General features: G+C 47.4%; 1 long non-coding RNA gene across 1 annotated transcript in view; it reads right to left on the reverse strand.

The window, feature by feature from the left end:
- Positions 1–2,993: 2,993 nt before the first annotated feature.
- LOC107152872 overlaps positions 2,994–20,069 on the reverse strand; it is a 23,864-nt gene continuing 6,788 nt past the window's right edge. Inside the window, exons 2-4 of the long non-coding RNA XR_001504832.2 lie at positions 9,081–9,179; positions 7,664–8,063; positions 2,994–5,028 (exon numbers count right to left, since the gene is read on the reverse strand). This is a non-coding gene — a long non-coding RNA (uncharacterized LOC107152872). The remainder of the gene's footprint in view (positions 5,029–7,663; positions 8,064–9,080; positions 9,180–20,069) is intronic.

Raw genomic sequence — 20,069 nt, forward strand, 5'->3', positions numbered from 1 at the left:
CGGCCCCAAGAAAGTTCAAGGTTTAGATTTAATTCAAGGACAGTAGGGGCTAGCCAAGTGATGCTGAGATGAAGGGTGGGCTTTTGCCTGGCATTTGGAATCTGTGTTGGCATCCAAAACACCCACCTTGAGGACAAATGAAAGAAATAAGCACCTGTCAATTTCCCTGCTCCAAGGAAAAGAATTCCCCTCCCACTGTGCTCCCTGGGGACCCTGCTACATAGTGGGATGGACAGCTTGCCATGGAGACTGAGCTCCCCTAAGTGTACCTGAGACTGCCCTGGACACATGTGCAGAAGACCAAGGGCTGCACAGCCTCTGTGGGTGAGTTCTGCTAACACCCCAGAGGCAACGCTGCACGGTTTTTCTGGTTTGAATGCATTCTCCTCTGTTCTGCGTCTCCCTTTTCTTGGTTTGTGTCCGTTAGCCAACAGAGTGCCAACAGTGCAGGCTAGCCCTGCCTCCCTGCCCCTCTTGAACCCGTGTCACTCCCAGCACTGTGGCTGTAACTTCAGCCTGCACATAGCCTGGTATAGTCACTCAGGAGCCCAAGAAATCTGCACATCCTGACCACTCCAAGAAACTCAAGCCACATCAAAGTGGACATAAATGACATCCCTCATAGGGTGATGCTTTTAAGTCGCAACAAAAAGACAAGCTGTGTGTGCGGCATCCTTTATCCCCCATTGCCTAAGGGCGGGTGACCTCATCCCCTGAGGTCTCCCTTGGTGTCTGCCAGCAAATCAAGGTCTCAGGGACCACTCTAGACCTTCCCTGGAGTGGCGTTTTCTCGGTAAACTAATTGTTTTGCATTGTGAGCTCTCAGTATCATTAGGATGGTGACCCAAGGGTGCTTCTGCTCTTCTACTGCAGGAGTTGGCCGTGGCTCCCTAACGGACACTGCTGAGGAGCTGGCCCTCCTCCTGGAAGGGCCCGGGGCTCCTGTGGTGCATACTTGGTTAACCCTCTGCAGGTGCCGGGCCTCTCCTTTTTCTCCAGTGTGCAGCTTGCTCTGTTTCCCACAGAAATACTCATCCACAGCCTGTGGGCTGAGAAGGGCCTTCAAGAGCATCTCAGCTGCTCAGGTAGAAGATGAAGAAATGACCTCAGAGCAGTGGAATTTCCTAAAGTGACAGAGCCAGGATTGGCCAAGGTCAGTGCTTAGGACCTGATGCCTGTCCTTGAGGTCACTCACAGGGTGACCCCCCCCTCTCAGAAGGTCTCTCTAGTTTTCAGCATCATCCCACCTGGGGGATTCTGTCTTTCAACGACTCTGGTGTAAGAATCTGGTCTTTTCCTAGTGCCTCTGGTTCACCTGTCAGTATTGCTCAGGCTGAATCTGTAGCTCACCTGCTGGAACTTCTGGTGGCTCCTGAAGCCCCAGCTGAAGAACCCAAGTTTGGCCCACGCTGGCCCTGACACGGCTCCCGGGGAACACATGTCCCCTCCCTGCTGCTGTAGTCGTGGTACTCAGAGCCCAACCCGACCTGCAGAACCTTCCGTATAGTCGCAGATTTGTAGGTTTTAACCTTCAGAATGGCTTCCTCTCCCCCGGAGCCTTGGTCTTCTCTGGCATGTTCTTCCTGCTGGAAGGGAGGGGTAGGTCCCAGGCTCCAGGTCTGGCTTCTCCCACCCAGGCCCCAGGCAGTCCACTAAGACTGTGGCGTCACTTCCTGTTTACTGTGAATCGGGAGAATGTCACCTCCAGGCCAACTGCGACCTTCCTGGGTGTGGACAGCATCTGCCCAGGTGCAGCTTGCTCCTCACTGGTACCTCACAGGCTGCTGGAGCTACACACACACGTCCATGAAGAGGTGACGGGTGGAGACCTTCCCCAGGGGACCTTTCCTGATTACTCAAGACAGAAATCCTCACCCTGTCGTCCATGAGCCCTATGCTTCATGTGTAACCTGTGTGGTTCTTACAAAGGGCACCCTTAAGCCATGATGTTCATAGTAATGGACAGTTGTCACGATTGTCACGACCATGGGTTGGCACCCCTCTTTCCACTGGACACTGTCCTTGAGCTTCAAGAAGCAGTGCTGAGCCTCCCCACACCTGACCCCGTGCATCAGCTGGGCCTCCTGGGGGGCTGCACACACTCCTGAGACAAGTCACTGTCCCAAGGGAAGTGATGAGGAACCCTGTCCATCATTCTGTGATGAAATGCAGGGAAATATAGGGGCAGCGAGGAAGAGGCCACTGGGGGCTTCCAGGGAGGGTGTTGGAGCTCATACTAAGATTGGGAAAGATGAAGGAGAACAAGAGAGCACACTCCAACCAAGGACCAATGGACAGACACAGGATCTCGGGAGGGCACAGGGTGAAATGAGGACAGGGCCAGAGGCTGAGCTACCCTCCTCTCCTTCCGCCCGCAGCTGGTGTAGGATCTGACTTCTTGTCCACCTGAGATCTGGGGATGTGGGAGCTGCGTCTTGCTAATTAAAGTCAGTGACATGTTTCTGGAAAGAATTCTTATTGTCCAAAGAAAACAAACCCTAGTCGGTTCTCCAACTCAGCTTCCTTTTTATTTCTGCAGAAAAGCAATGAGGTGCCGCAGTCTGGCTGGGCACAATCAGGAGCCACTTGTCAAAAGAAACTAACTTTATTTTTAGAACCACACACGCCAAACAAAACAGCCTCTCAGGAAAAACCCTCAGAGCCTCAACTGCCACCACCGGCTTTCCACAAGCCTCTCTCTCCCACACAAGCTTCTCTCCACCTCCCACAATCCTCCTGCTCTTGAGGCCGATTGGCTGGGTCACGTGGGCGGAGCCAAAAAAGTCCCCCAATGAGCAGCTCCGTGGTCTGAAAGGGCAGGGAAACAGCCCAATGAGCATCACCGCAGAGGAGCCAATCAGCTAGATGTTGCTGGGGCCGCTGTGAGCCAATCATCAGCCGGCAGCTGGAAGTTTGCAGGGGCCCCTTCGGCTGTGGCTCTCAACAATGAGGCTTGCATTTTAAATATATTTTAAATGATTTCCCTGCTCTTCAGGTCTATTTTTTTTCTGTAGTTTTGCTTTCTTTGGGCTCACTGATCTGTCTGTTTTTCTTTCCTGATCCCAGCTCTCAGGCATGCCTGTCTGCCCGAGCCCTCCTGCCCAGGCCAGGTCACCTGCAACCTCGAGGTTTTCACACCAGCCTGAGACAGTTTCCTCCCCACTTCAGGCCCAGAGTGAGATTTATCTCAAAACCCTCAGCATGGCCACTGAATTTTCTCTTTTTATTTGAAGTAAAAAATGCAGAAGTTTCCAACTTTGGTGACCTATTTGAGTTTTGTGTCTGGCTTGGTTATTTAGGGACCAGGGGTTTATAAAGAGTCTGGTCAAAGCATCCTGGGGGTACCTGCCCGGGGCCCCATGGCAGGGGTGGGTGAGGCAGAGAGCTCAGGAGCCTTCCTCTGTGTTGAGTATTTTTCTGTCTGGTGACCTGCCCCCGATCACCACTGCTTGCTCTGAAGGCCTGTTGGGCCTGCAGCCACAAAGGGTGCTTCTTGGGTGGCAGAAATCAAGGGATGAATGTCAGAATATGAAAAGAGGTGACCCCTTCCATGCATCCCAGGAGTCTTTAGGGACACTGAGCAGAGATGTCAGTGTCCCAGGTTCTGATCCCAGCAGCATCTTCAAGGAAATGGGGCCTTCTTGACTCCCCTAGGCCTTTGGCTATGGCTGGGCACAAGCTTTTTCCTGTAACCAGAAGGGTGAGTCAGACAGTCCCCTGCTCAGCTGCAGCCTGGCCTAGCCCAGGTGAACATGGCTTTCCAGTATCTGGGGAACCAGAGAGGGCGTGCATGGTAAGTGGACCTTCCCAGGACAAGCACATATCCCCCAGTGTCCACAGAGCCAGAATCTTACAGAAGCCTGTCCCCAGATACCTTCTCAGGATTCCAGAACTTTCCTGAGTCCATTTCCCAAGAAGCAGGGTGGTTTATTGAAAAGTGGTTTGCACTCAACAAAACAACTAGTTTTGAAAATCGAGGAGAGACAAAGCAAGGCATTCACAGCTCAGGAAGGGGAGGGTAAAAAGCTAGAGGCCGAGACATTTGCAGGGTTTATAAGCCAAGGCATGGAGAGCCACTCTGCTTCCCAACCTCCTGTTTCATCTGCAGTGATAAGCCAGCCTGGAGGCCTGGGACTTACCCCTCTCTCACCCACTTTGGACACAGCAGTTGCCACGTCCTGCCACACCCACTCTCCTCTTAGGCTCGCCCTCACAGTGTGGGTCACGCCTGTGGGCTCAGTCGTGAACAGAGGTCAGTTCCCCTCCAGTCCTCACGGGTATTTGCAGTGGGGCATTGCAAGGTCCTGAACCTATTTCTGTTTTCTCATAAGTCAAGTCAAAGACAGAGATAAAAGCTGCACAAAGTGAAAGAATGTCAGAAAAGAGTGTGGCACATGGAGGCAGGGAGGAACTGGAGAGCCTTGGTACTTATCATGGAAGCGTTGACCTATGAAGGTCAAGTAGAAGTGGGAGCCACCACGGGGCCGGGAAGAGCTGGAGGTGGCACTTAATGGTACTGCAGTCTTGGCCAAGGTGTTGCCCAGCTTCCTAATGAAACTCAAAGCTGTTGGTGAACATGCAGCTATTCATGCGCTTCTTGAGGGTGCCTCTCAGGACCAGCCCCGAACCTGCTCCCCACTGAATGATAGAAAACCAGCCAGTGTGGGGTCTCTGGCCCCAGCTCCTCTTCTAGGAATGATGTGAGGAAGTCCACTAGGGAGTCTTTGTAAGCTGAGAAGAATACCATGAAGACCCAGGAAATACCAAAATGGCCTTCCTTGCTGTCATTGTGATCTTGGCTAACCTTAGCCTCATTATTATCGCCTATATTCAACACCATTAAATTTGTCACACACCTTGCTTTATAAGAAGGGAAAGATGCTCAGGTAGGTGGAGTACTTGCCAAGGATGGAAAGTCCTGGATCCTAACTCCTTATTGCACCATGCCATCCTAGGGTCCAATGGGTCCACCAGGATTGTCACCAACACACAGAAGCACAGCTTGGATTTTGCACATTCAGTTCATCCCTGTCGTGATACAAAGTCAGAGGTTTTATATGTGAACACACCATTAAATAATCAAGATGGGTGGAAAGGTGCACTGTTCTTGGAGTCTACATCATCTCTGCACATTCTGCAACAGCCCAACCAAACAAGAGTTCACCCCTGTGCCTCTGATAACTGGAAGCTTTCAGAGCTGGGCCAAAAACAAGTGACGGAGGAGAAGTTGTTCTTCCCATACGTCTGGTGAGAGAACTGTTTTGGGTCAAAACCTGCCCATCTCTTTGAAGGAAAGAAGTCTGCTGAGCACAAAGAGTGGCTGCCAGAGTCAGGTGAGCCCTTGCAGTTGTCTGTCTGTCATGAGGCACGCCATGCAGTGTAATAGTGTGCACTCTTTCTGGGACTTCACTGCCCCCTGAAGTCCTAGGAGTTGGGCCATGGTCTGAATGCTAAGAGCACTCTAAAGACCACAGAGTGCAGCCATGATGGGGAGCCTGCTTGGTCCAGCCTGAAGGCCGCCATGGTCCTTCGACACCCAGTGACAAAGCCAAAGACCCAGCCACGTGGGTAAGAGTAGTGCAGGTCCTTAAGGTCTCCAGTGTGCAATGACTGTTGGGAGTAGAGGCAGAAGGACGTGGACATGCAGGGGGAGGTGGGAGGCCATGCAGCCGTCTGCTCTAAGCACAGACCATCAGGAGGGGACACTCCTGACAAGTTGGGGCAGAAAATCCTCCGGGCAACTCATTTTTAACAAACTACTTCCAAAGCTGTTTTAAATCATTTACCTGCTTCAATATCCCAGCCGCCCGTGTATTTTTCATCTGTTCCCATCCCTACAGGCTGTCCCCCCCAAACCCGTAAATCCTACTCGTCATCACTCAGATACGTTTTCAGGCTCCGAACAGCTATTTTTTATATAAACCAAATGGGATTAACTTCCATCAAGTGTTTAACTGAAATCAAGACATGTTCATAAACAATGTAAATGTATTTGCTGTATTCCTTCACAAGACAAGCGCCCACGACCATCCAGCAAAGCAGGGTGGGGGCAAGCCTTCCGGATGCTTTATGAGACTATTAATAAGTATGGATTGCTATGTCTCCTTGACTTTGCCTTGGTTTGAGGGGACCTTGTTTTCCTGGGGATTTAGGTTAGCTCCCAGATGGTAAAACTCAGGATCGACCTTCTGTGGAGTAAAATATCACTCTCACTTCCATTCTTGCCATTTCTCTTTTAGGTCCTCATTTCCCACTACCTCGCTCAAAATAACTGCCGGGGATTTGTGGAATGTGTTTGCTAATTCCCTCAGTCCCAAAAGGTACTTGTTGGTGACGTGCAATAAACTTGACCAGCTCAGATTTCCTGAGTTATCTTGAATGGTCACCTGATGTTTCTGGGTGATTTGAACCATTTCTGAGTTCTCTCAAATTTACACGGGCATGTGTGTGTGTGTGTGTGTGTGTGTGTACGTGTAAAACAGTGTGGTATTTTAGAGAGTTAAGGAGACCCTGTGTTTGAGTACTTTCTTTTATGACTTGGGCTCTAATTGTTCGTATTTGCATAGTGCTCTCCATTTATCAGGCTCTGTCCTAGGCATTGGGCTCCATCAATGGACAAGACAGACAACCCTTCCCAGCTTCCTTCCAGATGCTTATATGATTGAGAACTTGTAGAAGGTGGTGTGGGTGGAGACAAGCATGGAAAGAGCAGAGTGATAGCTGCTGGAGGGAGCCTTGCCAGGCTCTGGGGTGGGATTGCAAGTGGACCAGGGTCTCACTTAGGCTCAGCCAAAAGCACCCGGTGCCCCTTCTGCTCACCCCGTCCTGACTGCTGACTCCTGCCTGTTCCCACCTGCACCCCCTCCCAGCTTCTCTCTTCCCTGAACCTTTCTCTTGCCCCTAACTGCACAGCACTGTTCCCTTTGGTTGTCTGTCTCGGGATACCCTCTGAGGTCCTTTCTGTCACTACTCTCTGCCTGGGTGGCCTCTCGGGTTTCAGTCTCTCTTTTGTCCAACAAGTTGAGTTTCAGGCATCTTCTGGAGGAAGCCTTCAGCCCTGCCCTGCTTTCTACCCTCGTGAGAAAAGTTCATTTTCAATGCAGCAGAAGAGTGGATGTTGGAATGAAACCTTTGGAAAAATCAGAAACAGTGGGTTCCAGAAATGGATGTGCAAGTCAGAAATTTAAACAGTTGGTGTCAAGATACGTGAGATATCATCTTGGTCAAAATGGTTGTGCCTTAGTTTGCAGACTTTCACAGACTAAGTGTGAAAATTATGGAAACACTTTCCTGTGTGCAAAGAAAGGTACATTTCCTCGGGACTTGATCAACATTTTGAAATTGATTTTTTAAGACGTGTTGCAAGATATTTCTCGACACTCTGCAGCCAGATTGAAAAGTACATTTTGGTGGCGAATCCATTCCATCTGACCTGCCTTTCTTGGCTGCTGTCTGTAACGGCTCCCAGTTTTCTCTGTGTTTCTGCTGCCTCCCCACGATCCTTCCCTGCCCCCACCCCGCCTCCCCGTCTTTACGCCCCATGAATCCCGGGCATCCTGCCATCCTATTACAGCCTCCTTCCGCTCTCCCCCTCCTAGCTCCACAGCCTCCCCCTTCCTCTGACCTCTCAGGCAGTTCCTGGCGCCCCTCCAAGACCCCCTACCTTTGGCTGTTAGAGTTTCGGTGCACAGCAGCTGGGGCCGCTTCTCAGCTGGGCCCTGACACCGAGCTTCATGGAAACTCATACACCCTGGCTCTCAGTGCACAGGAAGCCCCACGTGCTGACCGTGCTGACCGTGTGCGCCTGGGAGCCAGTGTGGGGAACCCCCGGGAGGCTGTCCTTAAACAGGACACCCTGGAAGGCTGCACCAAAGACGCTCCACAGATCTCAACTGCCCCCGGACCAGGGTTCCTCGCAGTTAGGAAGGTCAAGTGTGTCTCCGCTTGTCACTCTTCCTTCCGGTTAACTTTCACCAAGTTGTAACCTTGAAGCAAAGGACGTGCAGAAGACTCACTGCTCCGGACAGGCGCTGTTGAGGTCCGGGTTAGCTCATCTCTGAACCCTGACCGAGGGAGGGAAAAAGGGAAGAGATGGAAAAGCCATCAGGGCTCTATTGTTCCAGTTTCACTTTAAGGTAAAAGAACCTAAAGAAAACAACTGTCTGCTGATGTAATGATCCAGCCGTCCAGCTAAGGCCGCCGGGAAACTCAGTGAGCTGCAAACATCCTCACAGGGAAACTGGGCAGAAGTGGACCCCGGGTCACAGGACCCTGCAAGTTCTGGGAAGCCTTTGACGAATTAGAGACCCACCACCTCCCCAGCCCTGAAATTAAATCCTCCACTTTGCCCGCTCCCTCCCGGGCAGAGCGAGATGGTCTTAGGGGTCTTCAAACTTTTTTTCTGGCCTGAACTTTGTAATTCTTCTCCTTCAATTTTTTTTTTTTTAATAAAGCAAAGGGGGAGTGAGGACTGAGCAATATGATCTTCCCAGAGATAGGAAGCTGGGAGACAAGGGTTCTTTGTTTCCATCCCCGAAGCCCTGGGACCTCTGTCAAAGCCAGCAGGCCAGGCTGAAAGCGACACAGGCATATTCTGCCTCATTTACATCTGAGCCTGCCTGCCTCTGACCTGTGTAGAGGAATGCGCAAGGACGCAGAAGATACACACAGAGAAACAGAAATGCAGACCCATTAGAAAGCGGAACCATGCATGCTACTCTAGGACTTCCCCAGTGGGACGCTCGGGAGGTCCAGCTACGTTCCAGCAAATTCCCAGCCTCGGCTCACTGTCTCCGGTAACCTGAGTCACTGCCTCCGTGGAGCTTCTTTCTCTTCCCAAATTAGTAGGTCAACCTACACATCCAGAAAACACAAACTTCCACCAGGGGCAGGACATGGGCCTCAGCAGTGCCAATAAGAGTGTGGAGTCCTGCCGTCGAGGGCAGAGAGCTGTTTGCTGGTCTGGTGACTTTCAGTCCAGCAGCGAGTGACACCAGTGCCAGGCCCTTTCTCTTCCCCTGAGGTCACAGCACTTGAAGCTGGAAGTGCCCTCAGCAACAGAGTTGATGGAGAGGTCTTACCAATGAAGAAGTGGATTTTCCAGTGCCTTTCAAGGAGTCCTTGGCTTGAGGCTGTCTACTTCTCAATTTATTTCTTGCCATGCTTTTACCAGAGATTTACTTTGAAAAAAAAAACAAAACAAAACATGTTTTTCCTCTCTTATTTGATTGTTTTTATTATAAAATTATCCTGTTATGTTAAGCATTCTTTTAGCTACATTTTATGTAAGTTTCTTACTTTACAGCATCATGGATTTCCCCACCTTTCAAGCATATATCATCCAATTTTGTATGCAAAGCTACAAGGAAACAGACCACCTTAAGCAGAAATCCAAGTTACATAAACCTCAGAAATGTTCAGTGTCTTAGCATATGTGGCACCTGACTCCAGACACACATGTGGTTAGAGACATTAGATAAAAGGAATGTTCTTGAATATTTTGGAAGTCTTGAAATGATGGGACATAGAGAGCTGCTGGGATCCATTCAGGCTGTTGCAAGCACACACCAGGCTCTCTGAACCTCAGCGACACTTCCTGAATGAGTGGGGGCCTTGGTGGGCACTCAGTTGTAGCCCTGCTGGAAAATAGTGCCAGCAATGCCTGTATTCTACACTAGCTTACTTACGTGTGACCTGGAAGACGTTCAGAGAATCTGGGCTGGTAAGAGAGCTGAACCGAGTTAAAAACTAAACAACAAAATGACTGGTTTGGGGAATGTGACTGTCCAGCCACCAACCCCTCCACTCCACACCCCTGTGGGAAGGGTTGGGTCTTGAACTTGTTGTGAAATCTTCAAACACATAATAAGAATTAATCACCATTAGTTTTTTATTTTAACAGCTGCTGACTGCCTCCCTCATCCACTGCAGCTGCGGACCTCTCTTCCCTCGATGACATCATAATCCCATTACAGCTGGAAACTTGCACACATAAAATGCAGATTTAAGCTTATTTTGAAAAAACTTATACTTGTTAATTGCTCCAATCTATATCACAAGCATGAAATCGCAGCTCTCATCTGGCAGCCCTGTCCTTGAGCCAGAGGCAGGAGCGTCCCCCTTCTTTATCTGGGTCAACACTGGACCCAAATGCACAGCCAGACCTGGCAGCCTATGAGTCATTGACACATTGTGGACAGAATTCATGCAGAAGCGGCATCCGTCCATCTGCTCCTTGCTCATCTCTCTCCTCAGATGGCCCCCATGGGTGGCTGAGAAAATGCACTGGAACCAGGTAAGACTCAAAAGGTGCTGCCCATGCCCATGGCCTCTCTGAACTAGCTAGTTCTTGTTCAGGGAGGAAATCCCCATGCACTGCCTCCCCAACTTGTAAGACCGGTGGGAGACACTGATCTCCTGGTTTGGTTTGTGCAAGTTCAGCACGACATTTGCTTCTGATTCCACTCTACCCCTTCTCTATGTGCCTTGCTTCCCATGAGCTTGGGCATGGGCTGAATCTTGACCACGACTTTCTTCAGACTGCATTGGTGCATGTTTCAGATCTAATAGCCTATCTGCTATTAAAGCATTTGTGTGCATGAACGTATGTGTGCCTGAGTATAGCCATAGGGAAAGAGCATGCTTTGTCTCTGTTCTGACATATTGGTGGGTGGAACTGCTGTGATTAAATTAATAACAATTATTTTATCTTCTAGAAAATTGTGCTGGAGGAAAACAGGATGTGAAGTATTTGAAAATCTTCTATGTTAAAAAATAAGTTAGTTTTAACTCCTGAACATAGCTCAAGCATAAAACAGATTGACTGACATCATAAGCCACAAGAAGAGCCCTATTCATGTTTGGAAAATGTTCTGGATGAATTGGTGCTTGGGTTGCAAGGTTCCTCTCTTCCCTTGGTCCTAATCTGGTGGCTTTTGCAGCCCCACCTGCTGTTCATTCATGGAAGTATCTTGTAAAGTGTTTGCAAAGGTCTGTGTTTTTTCCCTTACTGGCCCAGTAGCATTTTAGATTTTTTAATACAAATTGTCACACCTACAGAAATGAGTCACCATGTTTCCAGGTGCCTCGGCTATGGGCAAACATAGAGAAATGGCTGCTGAGTAGGATAACCGGGAGCCACTAGCCTGCCCAGTGGGTTGCGCTGCTCAACAAGAATTTGAACCCTTGCTGGTGAAAGCTTCGGATCCTGGAGCAGAGGATTCTCCATTCTGCAATGCAGCAGCAGAATGAATTTCTGAGCCCAGGAAGATGTCCTTGTTCTAGGTCATCGTAGAGGTCATTTGGATAGCAGTTAGTGCTTGCCTTCCCCCTGCAAAGGCAGGTTTGGGGGCCCACTTTGAGGGGGTTGTAGACCACTCCCCAGGGTGAGGACACTCCAAACATGAGCCCCCCAAGGCCTCTTGGACCCCCCATGCTTTGGCACCATTCACCACCGCCTGCTGCTGTCACCCACGGGTTCTTCCTCATTGTGAAGAACTGCCAGCCTGTCAGGCCTCTGATCAAAGAATATGGCACCCCATTTGGCCAGCAAAGGAGTCAGGATTATTCAGCCTGAAGTGCCAAGCGTTGCTTCCTCTGGCAATATTTAAATGGACTTGGGTTTAGATTGGCATCCCTTGGACAGCTTCTGCCTGGGCGTCCTGCTCCCAGCCACTCTCATCCTGTTCGCAGAATAGAGTTGCAGTCCAGGTTGATAATGTTCCCAGCACACGATAGACCTTGAAGACTTTGCTTTCTGCAAAGCTGTGATCCCGAGTGTAAAATTCTCCAGCGGCACGACAGTGATTCCTGAGCCACTCTCCACCACAGCCAAGAGGTCTTTTGGTCTCCCAGAAGAAGAACACTGTGCCCAGTGTGCTTGTCCCTCTCAGGTGGACACCATCAAAGTCTTAATGCCAGACCAGAGCCGCCCTAGCTCAGACTCTGACTCTGACTGTGTCTTAGGTGGGATTATTTGAGCCATACTCTTCATGCTCAAAGTGGAAATAACTTGGGTCATTGTATTGGGGTTGGCAGTCAGAGCTGGGAGTGCTAGAGCACAGGGTAGGGGTTCTTCTTCGTGTTTTCATTCAGTATCAATTGATCACTAAAGAAGGATAGTGAATTTTGTCTTCACACACACATACAACCTACATTTTTATATATCTTAATCAATACTAAGCCTTGCTAGATGTGCCCTATATGAAACTAAGGCAAAACTTGCACCTATCCCCAAGCTGTTCAGGCAGTTAGGAAACCTAGTAATAAATTTGTTTTCTTTTCTCAATTGAATGTCCTCTTGAGTATCCAGACTGAATTTTCCTTTGAAAAATCAGGTCTTTCCCCACAGGTAACTGCAAAGGAAGGTGTGTCCCTGACCTTGCCTGGGTGGACTGCACAGGCGGGTGCAGGAGCAGGTGGAGCTCTGGGCGGCTGGGTGCCCGCTTTGGCTGGAGCCCAGGGTAGATTATTAGGTGGCTTGGTTCCTCTTGATCCCAGGCCTCTACAGTTTTTTGGAGACTGCAGAAAAAGTTCAGGGTAACCTGATCCTTGGAATCCTGCACGTGGCCCATTCGCCGTGGTTTGAATGTTACTCCTGTCCCGTGGATTTCCCAGGTTGCTCTCAGGCCTGTGTTCCTAACCCTGCAGCGTGTTCTTTCATCCAGTGGGTAAACACGCAGTCCCTCCGGCTCCTGCACAAATGCCAGTGCATGGATTGGCCATTAAGGAAGCCTGTTAGGGGAGCTGCTGCCTGTCTTCCGGGAAGGAAGACATCTCCAGTATGATGTCCTCTGCTCCCCATCCAGGGCTGGGCTAGCGCATACCTGAGACAAGGCCTTTTGACTTCTCTAGCCTGTGCTATGGGCTGCATCCGTTTGTGTTCAGTGACTTGTCTTGAAATGTCCATTAGTGTCTCTGATTTCATTTCACACTTAAGCAGACTGGACTCATTAGTGGACCCACAGAACGAAGAGGGTGCACGGTGGGACTGTCAAGCCTTGGTAACTGGGGTGGCCTTGGAGGTGAGGCAGGGTGGTCCTGAGCACTCCTGGCTGCCCAGAGCTGCTCTGGGTAGCTCTGAGAACACAGGACTCGGTAGCCCTCTGTGACATGTGTACTGCCCAGCCCAGCTGGGACCCTGCAGGACCACATTTGGATACTAAGTTTCTGGAAAGAGTTGTATGGCTACCAGGATCCCCCTGGGCAAAAGGACAGATGCTGGTTCTCTCTACATGGCTGAAACTCCTTGTGAGAGTCCTTCATGCAAAAAGAATCAGATTCCCCCAACGAAGCCGGCCAAGTCACACCTTCTAAGAAGAAGGATGAGGTACGATTAAACTTAAAGAAGACAACTCCAGATCTGGATTTGAGAATTAAAAAGAGAGGAAAGAAGGAAGAAAGGAGAGAAGGAAAGAATAAAGAAATAAAAACAAAGTAGGAAGGAAGAGAGCTCAGAGAGGAGGAGGAGGAGGGAAGGAAGAAGGATAAACAAACTTAGGGAACTAAATTAAGAATTTTGTATTTTATTTTTTCTCTGCATACCATTTAAAAAAATAATAGTTATTATTTCCTGGCTTTGAAATTCTGCCTTAATAAAGTTTGCATGAAATAGTTTAAGTCATGAAATAGCTTCTGCTGTCTGAATGATCCTATATGGCCCTCATGTTGTAGGCAGTGATGTCCACACAGATTTGAGGAGATGGGAGTGACCATGACGGCTTCCAAACCATAACATCAGAAGGTCTCTGTGCCTCAGGCCCCAGAGAGTCAATATGCCAGGTACATGCCATGGACAATCTTCCAGGGGGGGGTCCCTGAGCACCCAGACCACCACCAGTATCCTCGGGGAGGCTGTGTAGGATACACAGGCCTCTGGGAACCTATGGGTTGTTGTAAATGTGGCCTCTTGTGACTATACTTTAGGTAAGGTACAGTCTTGGTAAGTCCCTGGGATTTTGAATCTCAGTTTCCTCATCTGCAAATGATAGCATATAAAGTGCCTAAGAAATAATTTCTCTTTGAACGCCCATTATCATATGAAAATCTGCTCTTCAATCTTACCCTGAGTTACTCACAGGTGGTTTTCAATTAGCTTTCACTGGCATTATTTTTATGTGGGATACAATTAAGGAGTCTATTTCAATAATAATCTAATAATCTCCTAAAATCAGGTTCAGTGAAATTTGATGCAAGTCCAAGATTGTAGAAAATTGCAGTTAGCATAGAAAATTGCTGTTTTATTTAAGAACACATAAATAAAGACATGAGTTTATTTACTTCTAATTCTTCATGAAACAAACAATGCAATCAAAATGATCACCGGTCATAACTGGGTTAACATTTTGCTCTATCCTTCCAACAAAAGTAGTATGAATCAAAAGCAAAGACAAACTCTCTAACATGGTAACAGAAGAGCTCATCTGTTGTACAGTGAGAGAATCCACGGCAGTAGCTATGATTCATGCCTTTAGGTGTACATCCCGGGTGAGAGGGCCCAGGGTCCACCACTGGCTCCAGCCCAGGTATCTTGTAGGGGGAAGGACTGCAGCTCATGGCTCCCATCCCAGGACCCCTCGACACTTGGCTTTGGCCACTTCATTTTGGCCGTGGCTTTTTAGGCTCTTTATGAGACACACTGAAAAGCTGAGTCGTGAGTTTCCATTTCATGTCAGAAAACAGCCAAGACCATAACTCCTCTCAGGCCTGCTACAGTGCCTCCCACACAGAGGAAAGGGACACCTGACACTACTTCCCCTGGTGCCCTGGGAGGCATTCAGGAGCTGGGAACCCCACAATGAACACGAAGACAGCTACCCCACTTTCATGGAGCTATTGGTTGGAATTTTGTTGACTTGAATTTTAAATATAAAAATTTGTTAATTTTATATAATTTTATATAATTAAAATTATAGTCTTTATATAATCTCCTTGTTTTCCTTCTAATAGTGAAAGGGTTGATAATAAAGTGACTGATGATAGGTAAACTTGTATAAAGTCCAGAAAGCACATCCCATGATCAAATAATCTGCCTAACATAGCATCAGCATCTCCACTGTAGGGGACTGCAATTAATACTGAAAACTGGCATGAATATCAGTGTCCAGGAAGGAGCGGATAAAGTACAAATGGCTTCGTGCACATTTGGAGTCAACCCGGCTATGTGTACCTTGTTACCAGACGGGCACAGGTCTTGCATCAGAGAGTTGAATCCCACAGGCGTGGCCTACTGCCTGAGCTCAGGTTCATGGTACTCTGGGCTGCAATTGACCACATGGAAGCGCAGGAACCCTCAGTCCCTGCTCCATAAAGACAGTTAGCATTTCTCTTAAGTACCAGGTCAGGGCTATGTGCCTTCCTTGTTCTTGGGCAAATTAGCAAAGACATTCCTGAGGCTCCATCAGCACCGCAGGCCGTCAACTTAGGATTGGGATGTGGGCTGGTCCAGGCGTTCGCTGGCTGGTCCTCCAGCTGCTATGTCTGGCTTCTGGTTACCCAGGAGTTTCCATCAGACACATGTCACGCAAGCAAGCTTCCGGGAGTTCTCCTTGAAAAGCTGAGGAAACTGCCTCTGCAGCCCAGTGTCTTTGGAAGGGGAGACACTCAAGACTTCCTTGGGTTTTGTCATCTATTACATGTCCTGTCACTCTTTCCACATTGACTGAGTTGAAATGGACCATCATCTGGGACCCAGCTGCTCAGAGATCTGGGGGAAAGTCCTTGAGCAAATGTGGTCAGCAGGTGGATGTGTTAGCAATTGACTTTCTTTGTTACTGGTGACTCAAGGTAGGAGCTCCAGTCAACATTGCCTCAGGCTTCCGGAGACTGCACTTTGGAGGAAAATCAGGTGACAGTCAACTGGCGTCTCTTATTCAGCAATGATTTCTGATGTTTATAGGTTAAACAACTCTACTTTGGGAACTTCTTTAACCTTTTCCCAAACTGGCCACTAAGCCTCTCCAGAGGCTAAGGACCAGAGTTTCTCCAGTGGTCCCTTGTTCCACAAGACTCCACAAGACTCAGAATCTTGCTAAGCTGACACCTGGAGGTACATCACACCTTCTATCTATACATCTATGTATCATTGTCTATTTAGGTCTCTATATTCCTCTATCGATACAGATCTCTCTCTCTCACACACACACACACACACACACACACACACACACACACGGTGCTTGAGGAGCCCATCTAAATGGATTTACTTTCTTTTTAATATTTTTGAAGGCTGCTTTATGATCCTGTTGACCTGCTATTAGTGGAAGCTTAGCTTTCAGCAAAGGTAATTAAATTATAAAATCACTGCTGCAATCGTCAAACTACTCATAAAATAAGAAATGAAAAAAAAAAAAAAACCGAAATAAAAATCTTGCAGGCTTCTCTTGTAATATTGCTCCCTGATGTTAATTACATCTAAATGGGTGAGTACTATTTTGGTATCATTCATACGCCTCCAAAAGTACTTTCCAGTTTATCATACCTGTCAACCTCCGTGCATCACAGGCTAATACTTTATTAAGAAAAAAATCATTAGGGAGCCGCTGATCCCATTTAAGTACATTGGGCAGAATGTAAGACTAATTAAAAAGCATATTTTTACATTATTAATTTCTGAGTTTCACACTTAATGAATGTGAAATGACAGGGCTACTATTTTTACATTCCGGCACTCTGGGCTTTCCAGTCGGGGGAATTAAATTCTGGGAATTTTTGCAAGGCTGTTGCTTGGGAGATTTGTTTTCAAGGAAAGCTAAGTTTTTAGCTGTGTCTTTTCCTAGGAAATTGTACTAAAGCACATAACAGCCACTTAAAAAGAGTAGTTAAATAGATGTTATTTTTTTCATCATACAGCTATAAAAGTATTTTAGATGAGGTATAAAATATGGTTTTTAAATGATATTATGATTTGCAAACACTAAAAAATAATTGCAGTGCAGTTGAGAGAGAGAAAACATCTAATCTTTATTGTGTAAGACAATGTGATAAAATATTTTACAGCCAAAAGCTCATTTTGCATCTGGAAAATTGTATAAACTGATGGGGGAAAAAATCTCATTAAAACTAAAGGTTATTTTTTTAATATTCTCAGAACAAAGCAACGCATTACAACTGCATTTTTCTTTTTTCATATTTATTAAATCAGACAGTCATACAAGTGCCTAACATTCGATATAAATAAAAGCGTAAAATGACAAGCCCGTACAGATGGACAAAGATGAATTATGCCAGGATGCAAAAGATCCATGTTAAGAACAACCGTGGGTGTTCTGCCGGCTCCTCGGCTCTACTCGGTTGCAGGGATACATTATTAAGTATTAGGTGTTACATTACTTAAAACTTCGCGGGCTGAATGCAGTTCCCCTTCCTGAGTCTGCACACACAGCCCATTTTTATAGGACCGTGCAAGGAGAGGAGAGTAAAAAAATCCTTTCTTTTTTCCTTTCTTTTTCAAATGTGCTTACAATTACCTCTCTGTATTTTTATTGTCTTTTTACAAACCACAAAACTCACACTGGCGGCGAAGCTTAACTGTGAGGCTTTCCTCATGTAAATATTAGGAAATTACATTTGTACAAACTGCGGGGCTTTGTCGATGGGCGCTGGACAGCCTCCAACACAAATTAATCAGGATAAAGTTGCTCTATGTTGAACACGACCATAGTTTATTTTCTTAAAGTATTAATTTGTCAACAGCTTTCCCGCCTCGGTGTGGCTCATTTGGCTGCAGAGAAGGAAGACACAGATGTGGCTGCCCTCGCCGCCTTTTCACTTTGTGGTTTTAGGAACAGATTGCAGTCAATCAAAACAAAAGTGTGCTTAATTTTTCAGTATGAATGTTCACATAAACCTTTAATATCACCTGACAGAAATGTGAATATCTACGTAGGTGCTTCAAAAAGGCTTGTTTTTTGGGGAAAAGAAGAAACTGGTTGAGTCTAATGCTGAATAATTGATGTTATGTTGCGTTTTTAAGGATTTCCAAAAGAAAAGCTTTCCGAGTCTGCGCCTCCAATTTTCTGTTCTTTTTAAAACCCACCCCAGGCCCCAGAGCGCTGCAGTCTGAGAGTTACACACACGGTCTCACGCCTTCTCAGGCCCTAAAACGCTGGTGTATTTTTAATTATAATCTCGGTTTTCTTAAAATATTTGCTCCTTGTTACGTTTCTGGAATGCAGAAGTATGTGTAATGACCTCTATTTCTCAGATTTGCCAAAACAAATTAAGGAAAATGTTCCACTCTCCCCTGGCCAAATGTTTAATGCTGTTCCATGAAAGCAAATCTTATTTGTAATGTGTATTAAACCTGAAGTAAATAATGCAGCCTGTCAGAGGCAAATGCTATTTTGCAACTATGAACAGTTACCAATTTTGCTTTTGATAAAAATAGATCAGATGAAGGATTTCATCATTTAAGGAGCACATACCTCTGGTGCTTATGCACAGTCTGCGCATGACCTTCTGGTGCCTATCAGCACGCAATACCCAAGTACTGTGAACTCAGGTCTTAGTCAAACACCGACTGATCCACTGCTTCTTGGGAAAACCTTAAGCATTCTCTGACCAGATCTCAGAGCTAATGCAATTGAATGCTCTAAATTCCCACTTTAATATTCCCCACCTAGGATTAAGGTATTTTAACGATGGACTAATTTCACGAGTGATTCTCTTTCTCCTCCCCATCCGCCCACTCTCTGCTCCTAGCTGAAGTGCAGGAGCAACAGGCCCTGCCTTGCAGCAGCTGGCCTGGCTGGGTTGAGGGGCAGAGGTCTCCCCACTGACCTGTGGGAAGGACCCAGCCAGACCAAGCCTCATTTTCCCCACGTCACTGCGCCTCTGAAGAGTGAAGATCAACTTCAACATGGTTAATAAGAGACCATGCGTGCATCTGGAGTAACTGGCTTTCCCAGCCTCTCAGGTCTTCCTAGGTTGTTTATATTAACATACATCTTCAAACATTATTGACACACTCCTTGTCTTATTAGTTTGCATTTACCTTGTTCACCATTTTATTATTCAAGATTTCCATTGTTGCCAAGTATTAATCAATGTATTATGCTGCTCGGTTGGGAAGCTGTATGGAGCAGAGTGCCCCTAGGGTTACCACAGCCAAGAAGGAGAAAAGTGTTTTAGACATGTACATAACATGTGGTTTACTATTATCATTAAATGAGGTGAACTGGGACTCTATACATATGGATTTTGAATTGCATAAATTTTGATTGATATCATTTGAAGACTGAGGCTCTGAAAGGCTAGATTTTGTGAAAGACGATACACAGACCAGCTATTACCACATACAATCGTACCAGGAAAAGTATGTGAAATGAGCAAGGCAGCTGGCTTTTAAATAGCTAAAACATAACATCAATACTTATTTTGAATAATGGAAAAAAGAGGTAAAAGATGTTGACCCCTGCCTGACAGGAACATGTTCCAAAAGTAGAACTGGCCCCCTGGGGGCAGCCCCCACTCCACGGTAGCCGCCAAGCCTTGCTCTCTTCCCCTCCTTCTCAGTACCCCCCTTTTCCCTCTTTTCTTTTTCTTAAAAAAAATAAAAAGGTAAATATTTTTTTGAGCATTAAACCACTATGGACAAGCGGCTAGAAAAAGAATTTTCACAAATTCAGGAAAACACTTGAGAGGTAAAACCAACATCCTGAGACAGAAGACAGGCCAGCTTTTGACACCAGGTTGGACCTGAGAGGCTGAAACCCTCCAGCCAGGAAGTGATTGCCGGGGGTCAGGGCTCCAGGGCCCGCACTAGGCAGGAGAGCGCCGAAGTTTCCATGCACCACCGAAACCAACAGGCCTCTTCATGGGAAATGGGCTGAAAATGTGCTGACCGGCATAAAACTTTTATTAGAATCCCAGAGCACCAGGCTGAACTTCCAGGGAAAGCCGGGCCTGGCCGGCTGCAAGGGGTAGCCAGGTCCGGGGCGGGGCGCTCCTCTCAGCCGCGCAGCTACCCCTTCTGGCTGGACTCTGCGCCCTGGCTCGCGCCCGCGAGGCCGGCAGTGCGCAAGGCCGGGATCGCGGCGAGTCATCCGCACCCCAGAATCGCGCGGGCCTGG

This window comes from Marmota marmota, unplaced genomic scaffold, assembly GCF_001458135.2.
Source record: "Marmota marmota marmota unplaced genomic scaffold, marMar, whole genome shotgun sequence".
In the NCBI taxonomy this organism is placed as follows: Eukaryota; Metazoa; Chordata; class Mammalia; order Rodentia; family Sciuridae; genus Marmota; species Marmota marmota.